This window comes from Arachis ipaensis, chromosome B10, assembly GCF_000816755.2.
Source record: "Arachis ipaensis cultivar K30076 chromosome B10, Araip1.1, whole genome shotgun sequence".
Classification (NCBI taxonomy): Eukaryota; Viridiplantae; Streptophyta; class Magnoliopsida; order Fabales; family Fabaceae; genus Arachis; species Arachis ipaensis.
The window spans coordinates 87,033,711-87,045,999 of NC_029794.2; positions in this window are offsets into that span (position 1 = coordinate 87,033,711).

A 12,289-nucleotide genomic window follows, 5' to 3' on the forward strand; every position below is an offset into this window, starting at 1 on the left:
CAAGAAACTAAAAGATATGATTCTAGAATTTAAAGATTGAACATTTCTTAATAGGAAAGTAACAAACTTGAAATTTTTGAATCAAAACATTAAATGTTAGCAATAATTTCGAAAATTATGAAATAAAATCAAGAGAAAGATTTCGAAAATTAATTAAAAAAATATTTTCGAAAAACATGAAAGAAAAATGAAAAAGATTTGATTTTTGAAAAAGATTTGAAAAGATAAGGTTTTTAAATTGAAATTTTGACTTGACTAACAAGAAACAACTAAATTTTGAAAATTTTTTTACTAAGTCAACCCAAAATTTCGAAATTTATGAGTGAAATAAGGGAAAGATATCATTTTTTATTTTTATTTTTTTGAATTAATGAAGAAAGAGAAAAACAACAAAAAGACACAAGACATAAGAATTTAAGATCAAAACAAATAATGCATGCAAGAATACTTTGAATGTCAAGATGAATACCAAGAACACTTTGAAGATCATGATGAACATCAAGAACATATTTTTGAAAATTTTTAAGGAAAGAAACAAATGCAAGACACCAAACTTAGAAATTTTCAAACTTTAGACACCAATAATTCGAAAATGCATATGAAAAACAAGAAAAGACACAAAATAAGAAAAATCAAAGATCAAACAAGGAAAATCATCAAGAACAACTTGAAAATCAAAGAGGAACACAATGCATGAATTTTCGAAAATCTAAAAAAAATTAAAAACTTGCAGTTGACACCAAACTTAAAATTTGACACTAGACTCAAACAAGAAACACAAAATTTTTTTTTTTTTGGTTTTTATGATTTCATTAAAATTTTGCATATTTTTTGAAATTATTTTAGAAAAATAAAATAAAGAATTTCAAAAATTTTAATAAGAATTCCAAGATTCGTGCAATGTTAGTCTAAAGCTTCGGTCCCAAAGAATTAGACATGGCCAAATGGCCAGCCAAGATTTAGTAGAACAAATACAGACATGTCCTTTCTACAATGGAAAGTCTAAAGCCTCGGTCCAAAAGATTAGACATGGCTTAATAGCCAGCTAGGCTTCAACATATCTCATGAAGCTCTAGAATTCATTCTTAAAAATTTTTGAATTTTTCGAAAACTATAAAAAAAAATTTTTCAAAAATAAAAAATAAAAAGCTTAAACATAAAATAAAATTACCCAATCTAAGAAAAAAGATGAATCGTCATTTGTTCAAACTCGAACAATTCCCGGCAGCGGCGCCAAAAACTTGGTGCACGAAATTGTGATTACACTTTTCACAACTCCGATACAACTAACCAGCAAGAGCACTGGGTCGTCCAAGTAATACCTTACGTGAGTAAGGGTCGATCCCACGGAGATTGTCTATGGTCATCTTGTAAATCTCAGTCAGGCGGATTCAAATGGTTATGAGGTTTTGATAATTAAAAGATAAATAAAACATAAAATAAAATAAAGATACTTATGTGATTCATTGGTGGGAAATTCAGATAAGCGTTTGGAGATGCTTTGTTGCTTCTGAACCTCTGCTTTCCTATTGTCTTCATCCAATTATGCGTGCTCCCTTCCATGGCAAGCTGTAAGATCCTCTCGGATGAAAAATACCAGGTACAGCTACCGCATGGCTAATCATCTATCGGTTCTCGCTAGCATCGGAATAGGATCTCTCTATCCTTTTGCACACTGTCACTGCGCCCAACATTTGCAAGTTTGAAGCTCGTCACAGTCATCCCTTCCCAGATCCTACTCGGAATACGACAGACAAGGTTTAGACTTTCCGGATCTCAAGAATGCTGCCAATTGGTTCTAGCTTATACCACGAAGGTTCTAACCTCCGGACTCGGTCCGTGGATTAGAGACCCAAGAGAATATACTCTGACTGTTGTCAAATGACTACGTTGAACATCATGTAGACCGCTTGTGGTTGTCAGGCATGCGAATCTTGGCTAAGCGAGTAACGAAGATAGTGGGTGATTGTCACGGGTCACCCCTTCATTCTGACTTAACTGAATTAAGTACAAGAGTATATCTTGGAGAAGAAGTAAGCGTGAATTGAAAGAGAAACAATAGTACTTGCATTAATTCATGAAGAACAGCAGAGCTCCGCACCTTAATCTATGAGGTGTAGAAACTCCACCGTAGAAAATACATAAGAAAATAAGGTCTAGGCATGGCCAAATGGCCAGCCTCCCAAATGTAACATAAAAGTGAAAAGAGGGTTTCAAAAACATATGAATACAATAGTAAAAAGTGCTATTTATACTAAACTAGTTACTAGGAATTACAGAAAATAAGTAACTAAGTGCAGTTAGTGCAGAAATCCACTTCCGGAGCCCACTTGGTGTGTGCTTAGGCTGAGCATTGAGCTTTACACGTGCATAGGCCATTTCTAGAGTTAAACGCCAGCTTGGATGCCAATTTGGGTGTTTAACTCCAGTTCTGGTGCCAGTTTTTGTCGTTTTACGCTAGAAAAGGGTCTCTGGTGGGCATTTAGACGCCAGTTTTGGCCATTAAATCTCGGGCAAAGTATGGGCTATTATATATTTCTAGAAATCCCAAGATGTCTACGTTCCAACACAATCAAGAGTGCACCAATTGGGCTTCTGTAGCTCCAGAAAATCCACTTCGAGTGCAGAAGGGTCAGAATCCAACAGCATCTGCAGTCCTTTCTCAGACTCTGAATTAAATTTTTGCTCAGGTCCCTCAATTTCAGCCAGAAAATACCTGAAATTATAGAAAAATACACAAACTCATAGTAAAGTCCAGAAATGTGATTTTGCATTAAAACTAATAAAAATATAATAAAAAGTAACAAAAACATACTAAAAACTATGTAAAAACAATGCCAAAAAGGGTATAAATTATCCGCTCATCAGTAGCAGAGCGGAGGATCTTATTCTATTTTGTTGTCATCTTAGTTATTTTAACTTTTACTCTCACTTTTGTATTTTGTTTTGCCTAGAAGCTTTTATTTGAGGGAACAAAACTTGTATAAGCCCTTTTGAACTACAGTCTTCTAATTGTCGGCATATATGGCTAGCCGGCTTAAACTCCACGAGTCATGGCTAGATCCTTATGACATTATACTATGATATTTTGATATAAATTGTATCTATTTCTTGTGCTTTAAGTTAGTTTCTCTATTTATGCGTTTTACGATTTTCATACCCTAACTTTGAGCTTTATTCCTTCATCGGGCTTCTAGATTATATTATTCTTTCTATATAAATATGTATAAGCCTTAGAATTGTCATAACCTTTGGTTAACCCTTGCTTTATGGCTAGAGGTAAGGCTTGGGTTAATTGGGGTGTTACATTTAGTGGTATCAGAGCAATTCGTCCTCGTGAGCCTGAGGGATGGACTCATTGTGCTTCGTTGCATACTCTGTGTGTCTTTTTCTTTGATGCTATTAGGTTATCTACTTGATATTGTATAGCATGCTTGTTTGTGAGTACCTATTTGGGATAATGGAAGCACTAGGCTTTTGATATTGAGACTGATCACCTTGATATCGATTGGTTGGTGTAGACAGGAACCCTAATGGCTACTCGCGGACGAGGTCGTACACGTTCACGATAAGAGAGTAGAAACGAGCAACCGGCCGATAACCATGCCGAGTTCATGGTGACAATGGCGAATCTTGCGAACACCATGGAGGCGAATGCTGCTGCAACTCTGCAAGCGGTGCAGAGGTTAGGCCAACCGGCGGGAAATGAAAACGGAAATGGTGAGGGAAATGCGAATGGCAATGTTGGGGGAAATGGAAATAACATGGGAGGTACTCTGATGACTTTGGCGACTTTTCTTAAGGTTCATCCTCCAAGTTTTTGAGGTTCAACTAATCCTACGGAAGCAGATAATTGGTTCCAAGCTATGGAGCCCGCACTGCAAGCACAACATGTCCCGAACAACCAATACATGGAGTTTGCTGCTTATCAGCTTCTGGAAGAGGGTCAGCATTGGTGGCAAGTAGAATGCTGCTTACTACAACTTCAAAATGCCGAGGTTCCTTGGGAAGTATTCCGAACGGCCTTCTACAAGAAGTACTACCCTGAGTCTGCAAGGGAAGCAAAGGAGATGGAATTGATGCAGCTAAAGCAAGGTTCCCTATCCGTGGCGGACTACACAAGCAAGTTTGAGGAACTCTGTAGGTTTTCTAGGGTATGTCAGGGTGCCCCGGAGACCTATGAAAGTTGGAAGTGTGTCGAGTATCAAGGTGGCTTGAAGGGCGACATCATGACTGCTGTGGCTCCTATGGAGATTTGGATTTTCTCCGATCTGGTGAACAAGGCAAGAGTGGTTAAGGAATACACAAGGACGGTAGCCTCGTCAAGGGATACTCATGGAGGAGACACTAGTAGGGAACCCGACGATTTCCTTGGACCAATGGGACAAAACTTCAAGAAATATGGTGAAGGGAAGCGGTCAAGAGCTTACTCCTCTGATATGAAATGTCAGGAGTGTGGGAACTACCACCCGAATAGGCCATTCCAGTTGGGTAAGAAACTATGTTACAAGTGTGGCTCACCGGGACATTTGGTTAGAGATTGTCCACATCGAGGAACATGTGGGGCGGATGGATCACAACAACAACAGGGTTGAGGTAATTACGAAGCCGATTTACCAGATCTTAACTTATCTTCATAGTATAAACTATCGTCATTTGTGTTGAAAAAGTTTTAAAGCTTAGATTGATTTTTAAACTTGGTTTGGAAACTCTGGTTTGAATGATTGGTTTTGAAACTAGAACTGGAACTTTTGGTCAAATGATATTATTTAAAAGGGGAAAGTGAGTCCTAAGATTTTGTTAACTCATGATTTTGGTTTGCAAATTTGATTTATTAAAAAGGGATTCAAATTGAAAGGTTCCGATTTAAGGATTTTAATGAATTTAAGAAAAATCGTATTTCAAAGTGATTGATTTACGAATGGAAGGTTTTGACTGTTGATAGGATTTTAACAATGGACTCATTTAGACTGAACTTGTTTTAAAGGTTTTGAAAAATGTTACAAAATCGGTATTTGATTTAAAGAAATCTTTCGGAATCCTAGTGATGATAATCAGAGTGATGCAGCGAAAGACGAGAGAGAACGTCGACGCGTTGGGTTGGTGGTGAACGAAATGCTTTTACAACTTGTTAGTTTGGCAATGTTGAAGTAGGACGCTTTGTGGATAGTATATATATATATATATATAGGCATATATATATATATTACATCGTGTAGTTCGGATTTTCGAGGGCGAAAATCTTTTAAGGAGGGGAGGATGTAAGAACCAGAGTTTTCATGAATAAAATAATTTAAATCCCCAAATTAGGTTCTGAAAAGTTGGGATGAAAATTTGGGGATTTAAATATGATTTTTGGACTCAGTAGGTCTTTCTGAGTCAGAAAATGTGTTTTCTACGAAAAACCGTAAAAAACTGCGAACTGGCAGTTGAACCGGTCAAACTGGTTTAAGTCTGCCCGATTCTGTGCGAGAAAAAGTGAGAACAGTCGAAAACCTTAGAAAAATTATTAGAAATAGAAAACCGGGCGTTAGTGTTAAAGGTTTGGCCCAAAGTTGGGTCAAACGGGCTACAAATGCTAACGGGTTGGACCGGGCACAAGTTGGTCCCAAGTCCAACATATATAAGGGTTCATTAATGAACTCTCATCTCATAAACACACACACATCAGATTGAGAGGGGAGAAGAGGAAGAAGAAAACACTATTCACTCCCCACTTCAACTCGCGATAACTTGAGCTACGAACCTCCTATTGACGAACCGTTTATGGCCACGCGAAGCTCTCGAGGAGCTCTTCCTTTCTATCTAAAGAAATCTGGTAAAATCCCTCTCTTCACGCTCCAGTTTCATGCCCTAGGTTCTGTTCATTTTTGGGTTTAGTTTTTTAGTAGATTTGGTTTTGCTTGTTTAGGTGATCTCTAGTAGTGGGTAATTGATGGATTTTACCCTTACTCACGTTGGATAAGGTAATATTTCACTAAACTCTTGTGTTTAGTTGTTTTATGTATCTTAGATTTTGATTTTGGTGATATATGTGTGTTAGTTTCAGCCTTGGTGTTTGTTGGAGTTGGTTGAGGCTTTGGATCATGTTTGGTGGTTTCGTTTTGGTGTTTGAAGCGTTTGGGAATCGGCCAAGGTATGGTTTCGGTTTCCTTTATGTAATATGTAATGTTTCTGGACACTTAGGCTAGTTGACCCTAAGATAGGATTGAATAATGTTGGTGCATAAATAATTATATGTGATTTGATGTAATTGTTGGTTATATTGGATTAGTGTGGTTGATGGTGATTGTTGGGAATTATGGGTATTGATGAGTATTTATGGTGATTAGTTATATTGATGGATAATGAGGATTATGGAAATTTAAGGTAAAGAGTTAATGTAAAATATTGTGGTGGTTTGGAATAAAGAATATTAATGATTATATATTTGATGATGATTATTGGTATTTTAATTATTAAGAAGGTTGATGATGAATGTGAGACTTATTGTTGTCGATAGAGGTTTGTGATATGGTTGATGATTATGAATGCATATTGATGTTGTTGGTAAGTGGAGATGATTGTTTAGGAGTTGATAAATTGAGATATTGAATGATGAGATTGTTATGGTTGTTGAGGATTGGAATGGTGGTATTAAGGAAATTGGATGTGATGATAGATTGAATTTAGAGTTGGATGAGGAGAGTATTAAATGGTTTATTTGCTTGAAGAGTTGAAGTGGTTGAGAAAGATTTGGTATGGACCTTGATGTTGTTTTGGTATCCACCACAGCAAAGCCAACAGTTAGTCCCACAGAGAGTTTGCGGAATCTGTGCTGATTATAGCCATTATACTGATGAATGTCCGCAGCTCCAGCAGGAAGATAACACCGTGGCAGCCACTCATAACTTCTATGACCGTCCCAACCAAGGGTACAATCAAGGTGGCAGTTACAGCCATGGATGGCAGGACAACTCTAACCAGAATTGGAGAGATAATTCTAACCAGAATTGGAGGGACAACAATAACAGAGGAGGCAGAGACAATCAGGGAAATTAGAGGTGGAATAATAACAACAACAGGCAGCAGAACCAGAACCAGCCTTACAGAGCACCTCACCTGAGGTAATCCCAAGGATCACAGCACAACCAACAGCAGACCTCTCAGATCACTTACCCCTCTTCATCTTCTAATGATGAGTTACTACAATCTATTGATCAGAGACAACAGACCATGGAAAATAACCTTAATTCTACTCTAAATGGTCTGAACTCTACCTTGCAAGCTCTTATCTCACAGATTGGATCAATGAATAACTCCAATAACCAGCCTTTGAGCTCCAGTGGAATCCCCTCTCAACCATTACCTAATCCAAAGGGTGTTATTAATGCCATCACCCTAAGGTCCAGAACTACACTGCAGGAGAGGAATCAGGAGGAGCCAAACCCACCAGAACACGCCTCAGCTGAAGAGGTAGTAGAAGTAGAAGATGTTGAAGAGGAAGAGGACATACAGGACATGGTTAAAGAAGAAGAAGAAGTTCAACCACAGGAAGAACCAAAGGACGCTGAAGCTGTGAAGGACGCCATCCCTATTCCATTTCCACAAATTGCAAGGAAGGCCATGAAGCAGTTGGAACCCGATCCCAAAATGGTAGAAATATTCAAAAAGGTTGAGGTAACTGTTCCCCTTTTGATGTTATTCAACAGGTACCTAAGTACGTAAAGTTTCTAAAAGATTTATGTATACATAAAGACAAAATTAATGAATTAGAAACTATTCCTTTAGGTAGTTCTATATCTGCTTTAATGGGAGGTATACCTGAAAAGTGTAGTGATCCAGGTCCATGTATGGTTAATTGTATTATTGGTGGTGTGATATTTTCTGACTGCATGTGTGATTTAGGAGCATGTGTTAGTATAATGCCTTTGTCTATATATGATAATTTGAGGTTCCCTCTCTTAAAAAGGTCGGCAGCTCGTTTTGTGTCAGCAGATAAAAGCATTATTACAGTGGCTGGAGTTGCTGAATATGTATTAGTGGGCATTAAGGGGCTCACCCTCCCCATTGATTTTTATATCCTGGAGATGCCCCAAAATGACTCAGAGGAGCCATCATCAATCCTGCTCGGAAGACCATTCCTGAAAACCTCAAAGTTCAAATTGGATGCTTTTTCAGGAACATACTCTTTTGAGATAGATGGCCGAGTAGTAATCTTCAATCTGAATGGAGCTATGAAGCATCCTCTGGAGGATCATTCTATCCTCCAGTGTGACATCATAGATGAAACCGTGGCTGAAATTCACCAGGAGGAATTTGAAGAGAAGTACATAGGACAAGGTCCGAGTGTAGGGACACTTTCTGAGGACAATGACAGTGCTTTACCATTGTTACCAGCTCCAGACAACCCAGAGCCTGACCATGAGCAGAAGTTAGAATTGAAACCCCTCCCTCCACACCTCAAATATGCTTACCTTGAGGACAAGCAGAAGTTTCCAGTTATCATTGCAAGGGAACTCACTTCTCAACAAGAAGAGCAGCTACTTAGTGTGCTGAGGAGGCATAAAAAGGCACTTGGTTGGAGTTTGGCAGATATATTAGGCATCAACCCTCGAGTTTGTGAGCACAGAATATTCTTAGAAGAGGGAGCAAAGCCTGTCCGTCAACCCCAGAGAAGACTGAACCCCACTATCTTAGAGGTTGTCAAGAAGGAAGTGACCAGACTACTAGAGGCAGATATCATCTACCCCATCTCAGACAGTGAATGGGTAAGCCTAGTACAAGTGGTGCCCAAGAAGTCTGGAGTCACTACAGTGAAGAATGAGCATGGAGAGCTCATGGCAACCAGAGTTCAGAACGCCTGGAGGGTCTGCATTGATTACAGACGCCTCAACCAGGCCACTCGTAAGGATCACTATCATCTTCTATTCATTGATCAAATGCTGGATTGCCTGTCAGGTAAATCACACTATTGTTTCTTAGATGGTTACACAGGCTATTTCCAGATTCATATAGCTCCTGAAGATCAGGAAAAGACCACTTTTACATGTCCTTTTGGAACTTATGCTTATAAGAGAATGCCCTTTGGCTTGTGCAATGCACCAACTACTTTCCAAAGGTGCATGATGAGTCTTTTCTCTGATCTTATTGAGGACTGTATGGAGGTTTTTATGGATGACTTTAGTGTATATGGTGATTCCTTCAATCTTTGCTTGGATAGTTTATCTAGAGTGTTAGATAGATGTGTCAGTACAAACCTTATATTGAATTTTGAAAAATGTCACTTTATGGTTAAACAAGGGATTGTACTAGGACATGTTGTGTCTAATACTGGCATTTCTATAGATCCAGCAAAGGTGGATGTTATTTCTAGTTTACCTTACCCCTCCTCTGTGAGGGAAGTCCGTTCGTTTCTTGGCCATACAAGTTTTTACATGAGATTCATTAAGGACTTTAGTAAGGTGGCACTTCCCTTATCCAGACTACTGCAGAAAGATATTGAGTTCGAGTTCAGTGAGGATTGCAAACAAGCATTTGATAAGCTGAAGACCGCCCTGACTCAAGCTCCAATTGTGAGAGGACCAGACTGGAGCCAACCATTTGAAATAATGTGCAATGCCTCCAACCATGCAGTAGGTGCAGCACTGGCTCAGCGTGAAGGTAAGGACCCCTTTGTGATTGCTTATACATCTAAAACTTTAGATGCCGCTCAGTCTAATTATACTACTACTGAGAAAGAGCTTCTTGCTATTGTTTTTGCTCTGGCTAAATTCCGAGCCTATTTACTTGGTACGAAAGTAGTAGTGTACTCAGACCACGCAGCTCTAAAGTATCTATTAGCTAAAAAGGAATCCAAACCAAGGCTTATACGTTGGATACTGCTACTACAAGAATTTGATTTAGAAATTAAGGATAGGAGTGGTAACCAGAATCTAGTGGCAGACCACTTGAGTCGCCTTGAGCACATTAAGCATGACTCCACTCCTATAGCTGATAATACACAATTTTAGGATTTAGATGTAGTTTTTAGAGAGAGAGGTTCTCTCCTATCTCTTAGGATTTAGGATTAGGATTTCTCTTAAAGGATTTAGGATTTCAACTTCTTCTCAGGTTCAATGTTCCTTTTATTTATTTTATTAATTTAATTTATGAATTCTTTATGTTTAGATTGATTTTCTTTGCTTAATGCAATTTGAGGTATTTCGGATTTATGATTGCTCTCTTTTATTTATGATATAAATAATTTGGATTTTTCCCTTTTGGCTTTGGTTGAGTCATTGGATACACTTAAGTTATCAAACTCATTGTTGACTGAAAATTGGAATTCTTCAAGAATTAATTTGAGTTCCAATAACTCTAGCCTTTCCCAAGGAAAGACTAGGACCTGAGGAATCAAAATTAACTAGGATAGGACTTCTAATTTTCATACCTTGCCAAGAGTTTATTTTACAGTTATTTATTTATTTTATTTGTCATTTAAATTACTTGTTCCTTACCTTTAAAACCCCCAATTTACAAAACTCATAACCAATAATAAGAACACTTCCCTGCAATTCCTTGAGAAGACGACCCGAGGTTTAAATACTTCGGTTATCAATTTTATCAGGGGTTTGTTACTTGTGACAACCAAAACGTTTGTAAGAAAGGACTTTTGTTGGTTTAGAAGCTATACTTGCAACGGGAATTTATTCTGAATTCTAGACCACGTAAAAGTTCCTCTCTTCAAAATAGAAAGCCTTCCCAACAAAGGACACTGCGCGATTTCCCAATCGCTACTGTGAGCAGATGTTCCTTATCCTGGCAGAACGGAGCTACAACGACGAATACCTTCTTATCCTCCCGCCCAATATTGCTACCTTTGTTGACCCGCAAATTGAACGAAGACAATGGGGTTTCCTCCAGAGACAGCCAAGGCAGGTTAATCTTTCTTGGGTAGTTGAGTTCTACTCTAATTTCCACCTGCCAACCCTGCAGTCTGTCTATGTACGGCAGAAGCAAGTCCCCATTACAGAAGAGGCCATTCAACAAGCTCTAGATCTTCCCCCTGCTCTAGAAGGATTGGACGCCTTTCAAGAAGCCTCACTCAAGTGCCAGATGTACCAATTTGACTGGGACGCCGTTCTCAGAGTTATCGCACTACCTGGCAACAGATGGATCTACGGATACCACCGTTCCCGTCCTAAGGGAATATCAGCTTCAGCACTTACCTTGGAGGCTCATGTGTGGGCACAGATCATGTCCCATTACATCTTTCCGAGCACTCACGAATCCTCCTTCACTGCAGACATGGCCGTTCTACTATGGTGCATCCTTACAGACCAGCCTCTGAACCTACCAAGACACATCCGGAATGCCATGGGACACGTACAGATTGCGGGCAACTTACCTTTTCCCGCCTTGGTCTCAAATCTCGTCTCCACAGCCGGAGTCTCCTACAGAGCTGGAGACACCAAAGCCATGCTTCCACGGGATGATCAGTACGTCCCTAACGAAAAATATATTAGACTTCCAGCAGCCACTACTAGCCATCCTACCGAACCGGCTGAGGACATTCCTCCTTCCGCACCACAAGCACCTACAACAACCCAACTGCTCCATCAGATACTTGAAAAGTTGGATCGTCAGGAACAGAAAGCTAAGCTAAGAGAGCGCCGTAACAAGCGCCGATTCACATACCTTAAGGAGATGATTATGGGAAAATTCAAGGACTCAGACACCCCGGACTCCACTTCCTTTACCAGCACAGGGTGCCATGACGGTCTCGACTGTGGAGATACTGCCACCAGCCCACCTTTGTTCCTGATAGATGGCACCAAGGATGGTGCAAAGCCTTAAGTGTGGGGAGGTCGGTCAGTACCTGACTTCCGGAGGTAATTTCTCTTCCCTAACACCAATATATTAGGATATTTAGCTAGTTTTTCTTTTGTAGAATAGGATAAATTACATAGTAATAGATTAGTTGCATGCATGTTCTACTTGATTGAAAAGACAATAAGTTTCTTCTAAGACCCTATATTTAGAACAAAATTTCACTAATTTTAATCAAAATTTTTATGTTAAAATTTGCTTGAAGTTGTATTTGGAACATGATTTTTGGGCTAAAGAATACACAACCTGTCAGATTTGAGCCCAAATGCATAGTTACATTATTTAACCATAATTATTTTATTCTTGTGTGTTTACTTCTATATGATTGTAATCTACATTTTGTTTCATCCTATATGTCCAATGTTTAATATATTTATATGTTTGCATATGATTGAGGCCATTACTTGTTTAAACTCACTTATCCAAATTAAGCCTACCC